We start from the raw sequence: 11,444 nt of genomic DNA, 5'->3' as shown, positions 1-11,444 counted from the left end.
GAGCCCACCATCACCTCCGTCATAAAGAAAGCCCAGCAGAGGATGTACTTCCTGAGGCAGCTGAAGAAATTCAACCTGCCAACACGGACGATGATGCAATTCTACACCGCAATCATGGAGTCCATCCTCACCTCCTCCATCACCGTGTGGTACGCTGGAGCCACTATCAGGGACAAACAGAGACTGCAGCGTGTTGTGCGCTCTGCTGAGAAGGTGATTGGCTGCAAACTCCCATCTCTGCAGGATCTGCACACCTCAAGGACACTGGGGCGTGCAGCTCGGATCACAGCTGACCCTTCTCACCCTGGACACAGTCTGTTTGACCTGCTCCCCTCAGGCAGGAGGCTCCGGTCCATTCGCACCAGAACCTATCGCCACAAGAACAGTTTCTTCCCCCCTGCTGTTGGACTCATGAACAATAACCATATGACTGTTCGCACCACAAACACATGACCCTACACTGTTCACTGCATCATTCCATGTTTGGCACTGATCACCACCTACACTCATGTACATATCTTGGTCAGAGGGCCTGGTGGCGCCAGTGTTCGGCAGCCTCGCCTCTGTCAGTGCGCCCCAGGGCAGCTGTGGCTACATTGTAGCTTGCTATTGCCAGTGTGTGAATGTGTGTGTGAATGACTGAATGTAGTGTAAAGCACTTTGGGGTCCTTAGGGACTGAGTAAAGCGCTATACAAATACAGGCCATTTACCATATCTATCCTCTTAGCACTTTTAATTCTTACTTTTATGTCTATTTAAGCGTTGTATAACAGTATGTTTGTACTGCAGCAATTTCCTAATGTTGTAAACCTGCTCAACATTTGGCAATAAAACCCTTTTTGATTCTGATTCATCCTATGATAACAGAATTTTCAACATTTCATCATTTTGCACAATTTGTCTCTTCTGCTCAGGCAACCTGTTAGGCCATGAACACACTTTCACGACAGCCTGTGTTTCAAAAAGGTGCACAACACATCTGCAAACCGCTATTGCAATGCAGGAACATCAGCTTTATTGGAACGTGTGAGATGTTAATCACAATGTATCTTCAATTCTCTGTTCAGTGTGAGTGGAAAACAGCCAAGTCGCCTCCTCTGACAAACCTCCACATGTACCACTGAAAACAGTTAAAATAGTTTGAATCAGAAATCAGGGCTCAAACTACTTGTTGTGAGACCAATTCTTTATTTTTCACACCAAACTGTTTAATAAGACAAACTATACAGAGAGTTAATCAAATATAACTAATTATTTAACATTATCAGGATTTCATAATAGAAACTACAGATTCCATCTGAACTCTGTGGAGCCTGATCTCAAGGTTTTTAAGTCTGACCCTGAAACCAGAAGAGGATCTTTCTCTCTCTTCAGATTCATTGTGATCCAGTGATTTCAGTCCTGCATGATCAGGCTGATGTTTGCACAGAGTAGATAATGAAGTGAATGTTTTTGCACATTGGTAACAGTGAAACAGTGTGTCGCTCTGCTTCTAAACAATGACAGCGTAAGTGATCTCTGCCAATGTCCAATTACATTTTACTGTTTACATTATAACACTCAGCTTACTGGACAAAAATGAGTCTTAATTTTTCCAAACAGTTCATTCAGTATAACTCCATAAGTTTATTGATCAGAATTGTTCCAAACACTCAGGTTGCAATTACAAGATAAAAATTGAATACATCCTCACAGTAACTGCACTTGTAGAGTTATTTTCTGGTGTGGTACTTTCGGTGGTTTCTCACGTGATGTGGAGATTTAAAAGTCTTCTCACACAGGTCACATTTATAAGGTCTCTCCTCAGTGTGGCTAAACATGTGTAGTTTTAACTGTGCAGCTTTTATAAATAGTTTTCCACACTGATCACAGCAGTAAAGATCATTTCCAGTGTGAATCCGACGGTGACTATTTCGGTAGTGTTTGTCGCTGAAACTTTTTCCACAAAAGTCGCAGCTGTACGCCTTAATTCCAGAGTGGGTAACTAGATGCTTCTGTAAGTCGCAATTTTGAGTAAAAGCTTTACCACACAACTCACAGCTGTGTGCTTTAACTCCACTGTGGATGAGTTGGTGTGTTTTTAAGTTTCCAGCCAGGGAAAAAGACTTTCCACACAAGTCACAGCTGTAAGGTTTAACTTCACTGTGGACGCTTTGGTGTGTTTTGAAGGTTTGAGAGTGGGTAAAAGACTTTCCACACAAGTCACAGCTGTAAGGTTTAACTCCACTGTGGATGCGTTTGTGTGATTTTAAGCTTTCAGCCCGGGTAAAAGACTTTCCACACAAGTCACAGCTGTATGCTTTAACTCCACTGTGGGTGAGTTGGTGTATTTTTAAGCCTTGAGCCCGGGCAAAATCCTTCCCACACAAGTCACAGCTGTAAGCTTTAACTCCACTGTGGATGATTTGGTGTATTTTTAAACCTCCAGCCTCAGTAAAAGACTTTCCACACAAGTCACAGCTGTAAGGTTTAACTTCACTGTGGATGATTTGGTGTTTTTTTAAGATTCGAGCCAGGTAAAAAGACTTTCCACACAATTCACAGCTGTAAGGTTTAACTCCACTGTGGATGAGTTGGTGTGTTTTTAGGCTGTCCGTCCGGGAAAAATCCTTCCCACACTCATCACATCTGTATGTTTTCACTCCCTTTCTTCTGTGAGGTTTTTTGGCCTCCTGAGAGCGCTGACTTTTTGCCTCATGTTGGTCCTGCAGTGACAGAGATACAAACAGAGGCAGTGAGTGAAATGCAGTCATGGAACAAACTGAAACTCCCTCCATCAGTGGAATCAAATATGTCAACAAACACATTGTTGGTGTGTTACCACCACCTTCTGGTGATAGTATCACATTACAATCAATGTTCCCTCTAATTTTTCATGTGTCTGAGCGAACACACAAACTCCCTGAGCCATACCTTGGACCACTGTGAGCGACATCAGACCTGTGCACTGTGGTCACACCAGCATTGAATCCATCCAAGTTACATGGTTTATTAAGCTAATCAAATTACAGCATTTACATTTATGTTAGACTACTTTTAATTAACTGCTTTAGCCCATTTACAATGAAAATGTAAAAGAAAAATGTAGTCATTGACCTGTGTAGTATGTTAACACTATTGGAAGTAAAAATAACTTGAACTCAAATTTTGAAAACAACTTTCTTCTTTTCCTTTTTAAAAAAAAAAAAAAAAAACTAAAGCTCTGACTTGTATTATGAGTATGAGTCTGTGGTCTGGGAGAGAGTCCTGTAACTTTCTGTCAAAATATACAAAATATAATGACCAATGTTGGGCAATTAATTATATAGTTACTTCTTCAAAAAAGTAACTAGTTTGGCAAACAACAAAGTTTTTTGCAGCCATTTTTTAAAATGCAGCCAATGTGTTCTTAAAAAAAATAAACATTTCAAACTATTTACAGAACAATCAGCTATTCTGCATCAAATCTGATGCCACACAAATTCAGTGGGGTGTCCAGAGGGGTGCCCCCCCCCCAAAAAACTGGCCACCCCAGGTGCCACCCCAAAGTGAAACAATAAAATTCAATCAAATATCAAATGTACGAATATGTTTTCGCAGTGAAGCTCAGATATCCGAGTGTAAGTGAATGCAACATTGGCTTCTGCACTATGAGCATCACGTTAGCAATGGTAGGAGAGCCAAGCACAAAAGACGGCACCACAGAAAACAATTTTTCAGTGAAAGAAAATGAGGAGAGAATAAATGTCCCATTAAGTAATATTAAGTTTGTTGAGTTTAGTAAACTTCGGTGAAATCGTAATACCAAGGCAAAAATAACACTTAAAGAAGTATTGCAACTGTCAAATATTTCAGACGGTAGGCTACTGGGGGGAGCTAGCATAAGAGTTATGAGTTATAAGATATAATCCAAGTCGTAACATTGCCATATGGAGCTGCAGATTTGGTTGCAGGTTAACATAGCTGGACTGGCCATCGAGCATACCGGGCATTTGCTCGGTGGGCTGATGACTTATTTATTTATTTTTTTTGTAACGGCATGAACAATGAAAGGTGGTGGATTGGCCAGATGCTGGCGGAGCTTCCACAGAGGCCAGGAGGTGAATGAGGGAAAGGGGAGGCAGGAGGAGGAGAGACCCGAGGCGGCCGCCGGTTCGAGTGTCAGGTGAACTGAACTTCAGGTAAGAAGTTATGACCTGCAGTCTATCTGGGTCAGATATAAACCAAGTTTAGGTGGAGTTTATTTTCGTTGTGCTGAGTTTTACAGTCAGACGCAGTTTGTCCCATACTTCAGCTAGAATGAAACAAATACACAAAGCTGGATTAATTCTGTGTCTTTGCTGCACAGCTGCTTCTTCTCTCACTCTCTCCCCCTCCCTCTCCTGTTGCTACTTCAATCATGAAACTGATCAATAATCAGCTGATTGGCTTTTCTCTCTTGTTTGTTTATCGCCCACTTCTATCATGAACTTCTATCGCTGCACAATCGAGAGCCTGACCAACTGTATAACAGTCTGGTACAGGAACAGCTCTGCCTCGGAGCGGAAGGCGTTGCAGAGGGTCGTGAAAACTGCCCAGCGCATCGCCGGAGCACCACTTCCTGCCATAAAGGATATCTACAGGAAGCGGTGTCTGAAAAGGGCTGGGAGAATCATCAAAGACCCCAGTCACCCATCACATGCACTCTTCACCCTCCTGCCCTCGAGGGAGGCGCTACAGGAGCCTCCGGCAAAGTTTTGCCAGGGGGGCCAGGTAGGGCATTAACAGGGAAAGGGGGGCACAAAGAAATAGTTTTCTTTGTTATTGTCATTTAAAATATCTAGCTTTTATTAAATAATTATCTGAATCTTTCGAACAAAGTTTTTATCTGATGAAAAATGTATAGAAATCATAGATATACCAAAAAGACAGTACACATCACTGTCACAACAGCGTTTGTTTTCATTCAAAGGGTTTATGGCTTTAATACCCATGGGCTGGTCTCTAGTCAAAATGCACGATCTTTTGTCCCCGTCCAGCCCTGCATGTTAATACCGGCAGTGTCACAATGCCAGCTGACTGTATTTCATCATCAGCCATTGTTGTTCTTTATACATCAATATTACCAAAGTTTACCATAACATGATAGAAAGTATTTACTTGCTTTCAGGTTTTATTCAAATGTTAGTCTTTTCATTTGTTTCCCCACTTTTTTCCTGTTTCAAAATCAAACACCAGTTTGTGAGAAGATTGTCTTCTTTTTTTAATAGGCAGAAAAAGTTTTGCATTGACATTGGCTAATTTGCCAATTGTATGGTAAAAATGTTTCTATTTTAATATTCAAAAATGTTTTGCCCAAAATATATGTGCACCATATCTCAGTAAAAATACTATGCAAATATTGCTGTCCTTGAATGCTGAATAAACACTGACAAAGCAAAAAATAATTTCTGTCCACTATGAGATAAAGGAGAACAACAGCCTGATACCTGCAGGCCTGACAACAGGAGATGTATCTACTTTTTCTGTCAATTGTTCCGTCTGTCCTGCTCACATCTCCAATGGTTGTACACGTTGTCATTAATGTGGCTTCACTCCACATCAGCCACGCCGTTTTGCTAGCTAAAACACCGGTGTTGGCACATAAGGACGCTGTCATAGCCTGTCAACCACGTTGATTGGCTGTGTACATACGAATGTGAATCGCGTGATTGGCTGGACTATGGGCAGTGTTGGGAAGGTTACTTTTAAAATGTATTCTATTACAGAATACTGAATACATGCCCCAAAATGTATTCTGTAACGTATTCCGTTACGTTACTCAATGAGAGTAACGTATTCTGAATACTTTGGAATACTTAATATATTATCGTGCTGTTTACAACTACGTTAATGTACTATTGCTGTGATTTATTACTGTTACTGAAGGTCCGAAATGTAGTAAAGGGACCTCTGGCTAATACGTCGGGTTAGTGTCGGGCTGGTAGCCGAAAACTAGCTTTACTTTGTTGTCTGGGTCAACTTTGCTTGCCGGAGACAGAGAGAGGCGTTGAAAGGCTGCTCCAACGGAACTTATTGTTTCCGGAGGAAAACACGAACACAGTGTACAGTTGAGTCTTAATAGCTTACTTACAAATGGGCTCCTCAGGCACTCTTCTTGGCTGCAGTGGTTATTATTGTATTTACATGCTTCCAGCTCCCGTTTTTGCTCCATGACAGCTCGGACTTTTCCTTTCTCTCCCTCCCTCGCTCACAGACACATAACGTGTATGGTAGTCCATTCTCCCTGCAGCACGGACTACACTGCCCATCAGGCTACATGCTTTAGAGCTATGCCTGTAGCATTCTGCCTTTTAGCTTAGCACAACAACAACAACAACAAAAAAGCGCTCTCTCACCCAGGAAACACGCAGAGAGAGAGCGCGTCACCCTGTAACCATGGCAACCGTAACGCTGCCGCCTGGAACAACAGAACGTAGCTGTCAAACAAACCCAAACAGTCCTGACCCGCGACAATATGAAACAGGGAAGTACCGCCGTGTATTCCATTTATTTCACCAAAGTAACTGTATTCTGAATACCACCTTTTTAAACGGTAACTGTAACGGAATACAGTTACTCATATTTTGTATTCTGAATACGTAACGGCGGTACATGTATTCCGTTACTCCCCAACACTGACTATGGGATAAGGTGGCATCGTTCTAATCCCATACGGGAGCAGCCAGTCCCTTACTGACTAACACTGCAAAACAGAATTGTTGAAATTTTTATTTCAATTCAGATTTTTTTTTTTTTTTTTGTGCGCAATGCAGATTTTCTGTGCGCAGAGACCTTGTCAATAGTGTGCAATTGCGCACGTGCGCAGCTTAGAGGGAACATTGATTAAAACTGATGTGCAAAGAGAGTTGTACTGAAAATGACATTATTGAAGAAATACTGATAATTGGAGAATATCATTTACTTCATAAATAGTTTTGAGTTCAACTGTTGATATTGTTATTTCAATGTATGCTAATAAAATATGATCTTTGTATTTTCTTCTAACTTCTGTGGTTTTTGGTTGTGAATGTAGAGTCTGTGTATATGGAGGAGCCCAGGATGGAAAAGATAAAGCTGCTGTTAACGTGTTTTTAAAAACCAACCAGCTGTGCACACAGTTTCAATAACAGTGTAACTGTGATATTTTTCTCACCTTTTGTGTTAAAGACATTGTTTCCTCTGTAGTGGCTGAGCTGAGTCCAAATGGCTGAAATTGTTCCTCTGTTGCTCCACCAGACTCTTCTGCTGTTACTCAGCTGGGACACAAAAAGTATATAGACGTAGTTTACCCCTTACAAAAAGAAGCAGAGCAAATAAACATTACTACACTCCTCAGTGATGACAATACATATGAGGCTTCAAGGTAAAACCCCAGAAGCAACAACAAAAAGAAAGTCATCAGTTGCCTCCAAGATCTTGAAAGGAAAAAGCCACTGACTGTCCCGTATATCACCGCCTTTACCCAGTGGATGCTACACTTATATATATATATATATATATATATATATATATATATATATATATATATATATATATATATATATATACATACATATATATATATATACACACTTCACCAGTAGGCAACGGTGAAGTGTCTTGCCCAAGGACACAACGACCGAGACTGTCCAAGCCGGGGCTCGAACCGGCAACAAGGTGAACTCCCAATTCTTGAGCCATGATCGCCCCATTATCATAACTCTGGATTTACTGGCCTGTAATTAAAATGTAAAAACTTTGAAGTCTGAACTTTCAATGTGGGCTAAAATAGAGACTCAGCGTGGCTGCAGCTTGTTGCTATGTCAGCTTACATCAGTCATGTGATTTGGAGGTGTATTTATATTCATCTTACAAATGTTCATTAGATTAACCGCACTTATACAGACTGTATATAACAACCAACTCTCCAGCCATGTTAATGGATTGCCTATATTGGCTGGAAATATTCATTTCCAGAGAAAGGACACAGACAGGAGATGCTTACAGGATGTGATGTGACAACACTAATGAACTATTGATGTGTCATATTTGTCCAAGGCGTATTTCATTGTTATGGAAAAAGAGCCTGCCGTGGTGGTAATCCCCGAACCAAATGGTGGACACCAGAGGTGAAGGGAGCCACCAGGCTGAAGAAGGAGTCCTATCGGGCTTGGTTAGCCTGTGGGACTCCAGAGGCAGCTGACAGGTATCGACAGGCCAAGCGGAATGCGGCTCGGGCAGTGGCTGAAGCAAAAACTCGGGTGTGGGAGGAGTTCGGAGAGGCCATGGAAAAAGACTTTCGGACTGCCTCGAAGAGATTCTGGCAAACCGTCAGGCGTCTCAGGAGGGGAAAGCGGTGCTCTACCTGCACTGTGTATAGTGCTGGCGGTGCGCTGCTGACGTCGACTGAGAAAATTGTCAGACGGTGGAAGGAATACTGAGGACCTCCTTAATCCCACTGACACGTCTTCCGAGGAGGAAGCAGAGTCTGGGGATGAGGGAATGACCCGCCAATTTCTGGGGTCGAGGTCACTGAGGCAGTTAAACAACTCCTCGGTGGCAGAGCCCCTGGTGTTGATGAGGTCCGCCCGAGTTCCTGAAGACTCTGGACGTTGTAGGGCTGTCCTGGTTGACACGCCTCTACAATGTTGCGTGGAGATCAGGGGCAGTACCCTGGACTGGCAGACCGGGGTGGTGGTCCCCATCTTTAAGAAGGGAGACCGGAGGGTGTGTTCCAACTACAGGGGGATCACACTCCTCAGCCTCCCTGGGAAAGTCTATGCCAGGGTGCTGGAAAGGAGAGTTCGTCCGTTAGTCGAACCTCGGATACAGGAGGAACAATGCGGTTTTCGTCCTGGTCGCGGAACACTGGACCAGCTCTTTATCCTCTCGAGGATACTTGAGGGTGCATGGGAGTTTGCCCAACCAGTCTACATGTGTTTTGTGGACTTGGAGAAGGCATTCGACCGTGTCCCTCGGGGTGTCCTGTGGGAGGTGTTGCGGGAGTATGGGGTGTCTGGCCCACTGCTACGGGCCATTCGATCCCTATACAACCATTGTAAGAGTTTGGTTCGCATTGCCGGCAATAAGTCGGACTCGTTTCCGGTGGGTGATGGGCTCCGCCAGGGCTGCCCTTTATCACCGATTCTGTTCATAATTTTTATGGACAGGATTTCTAGGCGCAGCCAAGTGGCGGAGGGCTTTCACTCGGTGGCCTCAGAATCTCATCTCTCTGCTTTTTGCGGATGATGTGGTTCTGATGGCTTCATCGGTGGGGGCCTCCAGCTCGCACTGGAACAGTTCGCAGCCGAGTGTGAAGCAGCGGAATGAGGATCAGCACCTCCAAATCTGAGGCCATGGCTCTCAGCCGGAAAAGGGTGGAATGCCCACTCCGGGTCGGGGATGAGTTCCTGCCCCAAGTGGAGGAGTTTAAGTATCTCGGGGTCTTGTTCGCGAGTGATGGGAGAAGGGAGCCGGAGATCGACAGACGGATTGGTGCTGCGGCTGCAGTGATGCGGACGCTACACCGGTCCGTCGTGGTGAAGAGGGAGCTGAGTGTAAAAGCGAAGCTCTCAATTTACCGGTCGATCTACGTCCCGACCCTCACCTATGGCCACGAGCTGTGGGTAGTGACCGAAAGAACGAGATCGCGGATACAAGCGGCAGAAATGAGCTTCCTCCGAAGGGTGGCTGGCCTCTCCCTTAGAGATAGGGTGAGAAGTTCGGCCATCCGGGAGGGGCTCAGAGTAGAGCCGCTGCTCCTCCACATCGAAACGAGCCAGTTGAGGTGGTTCGGGCATCTGACAAGGATGCCCCCTGGGCGCCTCCTGGGTGAGGTGTTCCGGGCATGTCCCACCGGGAGGAGGCCCCGGGGCAGACCCAGGACACGCTGAAGAGATTATATCTCTCGGCTGGCCTGGGAACGCCTTGGTGTTCCCCCGGATGAGCTGGAGGAGGTGGCTGGGGAGAGGGAGGTCTGGGCTTCTCTGCTTAGGCTGCTGCCCCCGCGACCCGACTTCGGATAAAGCGGATGAGGATGGATGGATGGATGGATGGATGGAAAAAGAGAATATTAAAATCATGATGACCAATTGGAGTGGTGATTTCTATGACTTTGTGTATATAATTTGGCATTTTGTACAAATGTAGGCCAATAATAACTATATGATATAATTTCATTCATTTCAAAGGTTTATTTGCATGAAGCACAAACAGACAAAATTGAAAAGTACATATGTATTGTGCGTGAAACGAATTCAAACGTGCTGCAGATGTGTGTCACAAGTTGATCTGGCTGTAGGCTGTGGCACTTGGCCAGAGGTGGCGCTGGTTGACTCGAGTCCATGTTAGTGCACACAAAGTAAACTGCACGCTTTAGTTTTGGGCATAAAACGCTGAAACCGGAGAAATAAGACGTGCGAGGGGAACGATAACGACGACAAGAGTCTCCCGATCGTTTATTCTCGCTGTCCTGTGAACAACACCGGCGTGGTGTTAATTGTTTGCGGTTTTCGCGATCGTGTCGAGCATGAGGATATAACCAGGTAAACTCGCGACATTTTTAAACATTTTGTTGTTTAATGGCATCAGGACTGACGGATTGTGTTTGAGATAACCTCACAAGTGTCACGGATGACATATTTGGCGTTTTTTTTGCTGTTTTGTCGGTAGCAGCTCCTGAAACGCAAGACTGCCACACATCTGTTTGACCAACGCCAATTAATCTAAACGCCAGTAGATCTGGAACACCGGTCCTTTTAGGTCCTATTGTAAAGGCTGATTGCCATTCCCCAGGCTTGTACCTGTGGCTTTGTGTCCTGGGGGTGGGGGTTAGTTGTTCTCCTGCCCTGCACCCCATCCTTTTGTTCATATTCAAAGACTATTTTTCTGTATCTATTCGTACCCCCTAAAAACCGCCGTATAATAATGTTGCAAGCAATCACGAACTCTACAGTCTAACTCCAGTGTATACCAAGCAATCTATTGTTCTCAACAGAGCTAAACTCAACATAAACTGAACCCACATTAAAGTTAGCTCGGTGCTTACCTTTAGATGAGCCCACAAACCGAGAGAAACTCCGCGATGAAGCTGAAAGTCTTAAGAAACAGATCAGGGAGCAGAGACCCACGTGGTTCACGCTGATCTGAGCAACGATCCAGGAGACAAGGGTGTGCAGATCGATGCAGATATCGATCCAAACGTTGGTAGTGGTATATGTTCCTGTAAGTTTACTACTTTACTCCCGCTTAATGAAAAAGCAACTGTCGCTGATCGACTCCACTCCTGCACACATACTTTCTCCGCCCCTTCTCCCGACTCTGCAGTGATTTGTTACTCGGTTTGGTCACGTGACTCACTTGCACAACGTAACCGCGCGTGGTGTAATTTCAAAATTAGCGCCTATCTCCTTTTCCTAAACTCTTTTCTTTGGCCTCGACGAAAACGTCATCGTGTGAAGGAGAA

At 44.3% G+C, this 11,444-nt stretch overlaps 1 long non-coding RNA gene across 1 annotated transcript; it reads right to left on the bottom strand.

Annotated features, from left to right (window-relative positions):
• Positions 1-2,645: 2,645 nt before the first annotated feature.
• On the bottom strand, positions 2,646-11,254 carry LOC120438278. Its single transcript, XR_005611763.1, has 3 exons — positions 11,028-11,254; positions 7,155-7,292; positions 2,646-2,706 (listed from the first exon to the last, which is right to left on the bottom strand). It is a non-coding gene; the product is annotated as an uncharacterized LOC120438278 (long non-coding RNA).
• Positions 11,255-11,444: the final 190 nt, after the last annotated feature.

The sequence above is a fragment of the Oreochromis aureus genome, linkage group 3 (assembly GCF_013358895.1).
Source record: "Oreochromis aureus strain Israel breed Guangdong linkage group 3, ZZ_aureus, whole genome shotgun sequence".
In the NCBI taxonomy this organism is placed as follows: Eukaryota; Metazoa; Chordata; class Actinopteri; order Cichliformes; family Cichlidae; genus Oreochromis; species Oreochromis aureus.
The sequence above is the reverse complement of the archived record's forward strand: the minus strand, read 5'-3'. Positions and strand labels throughout refer to the sequence as shown.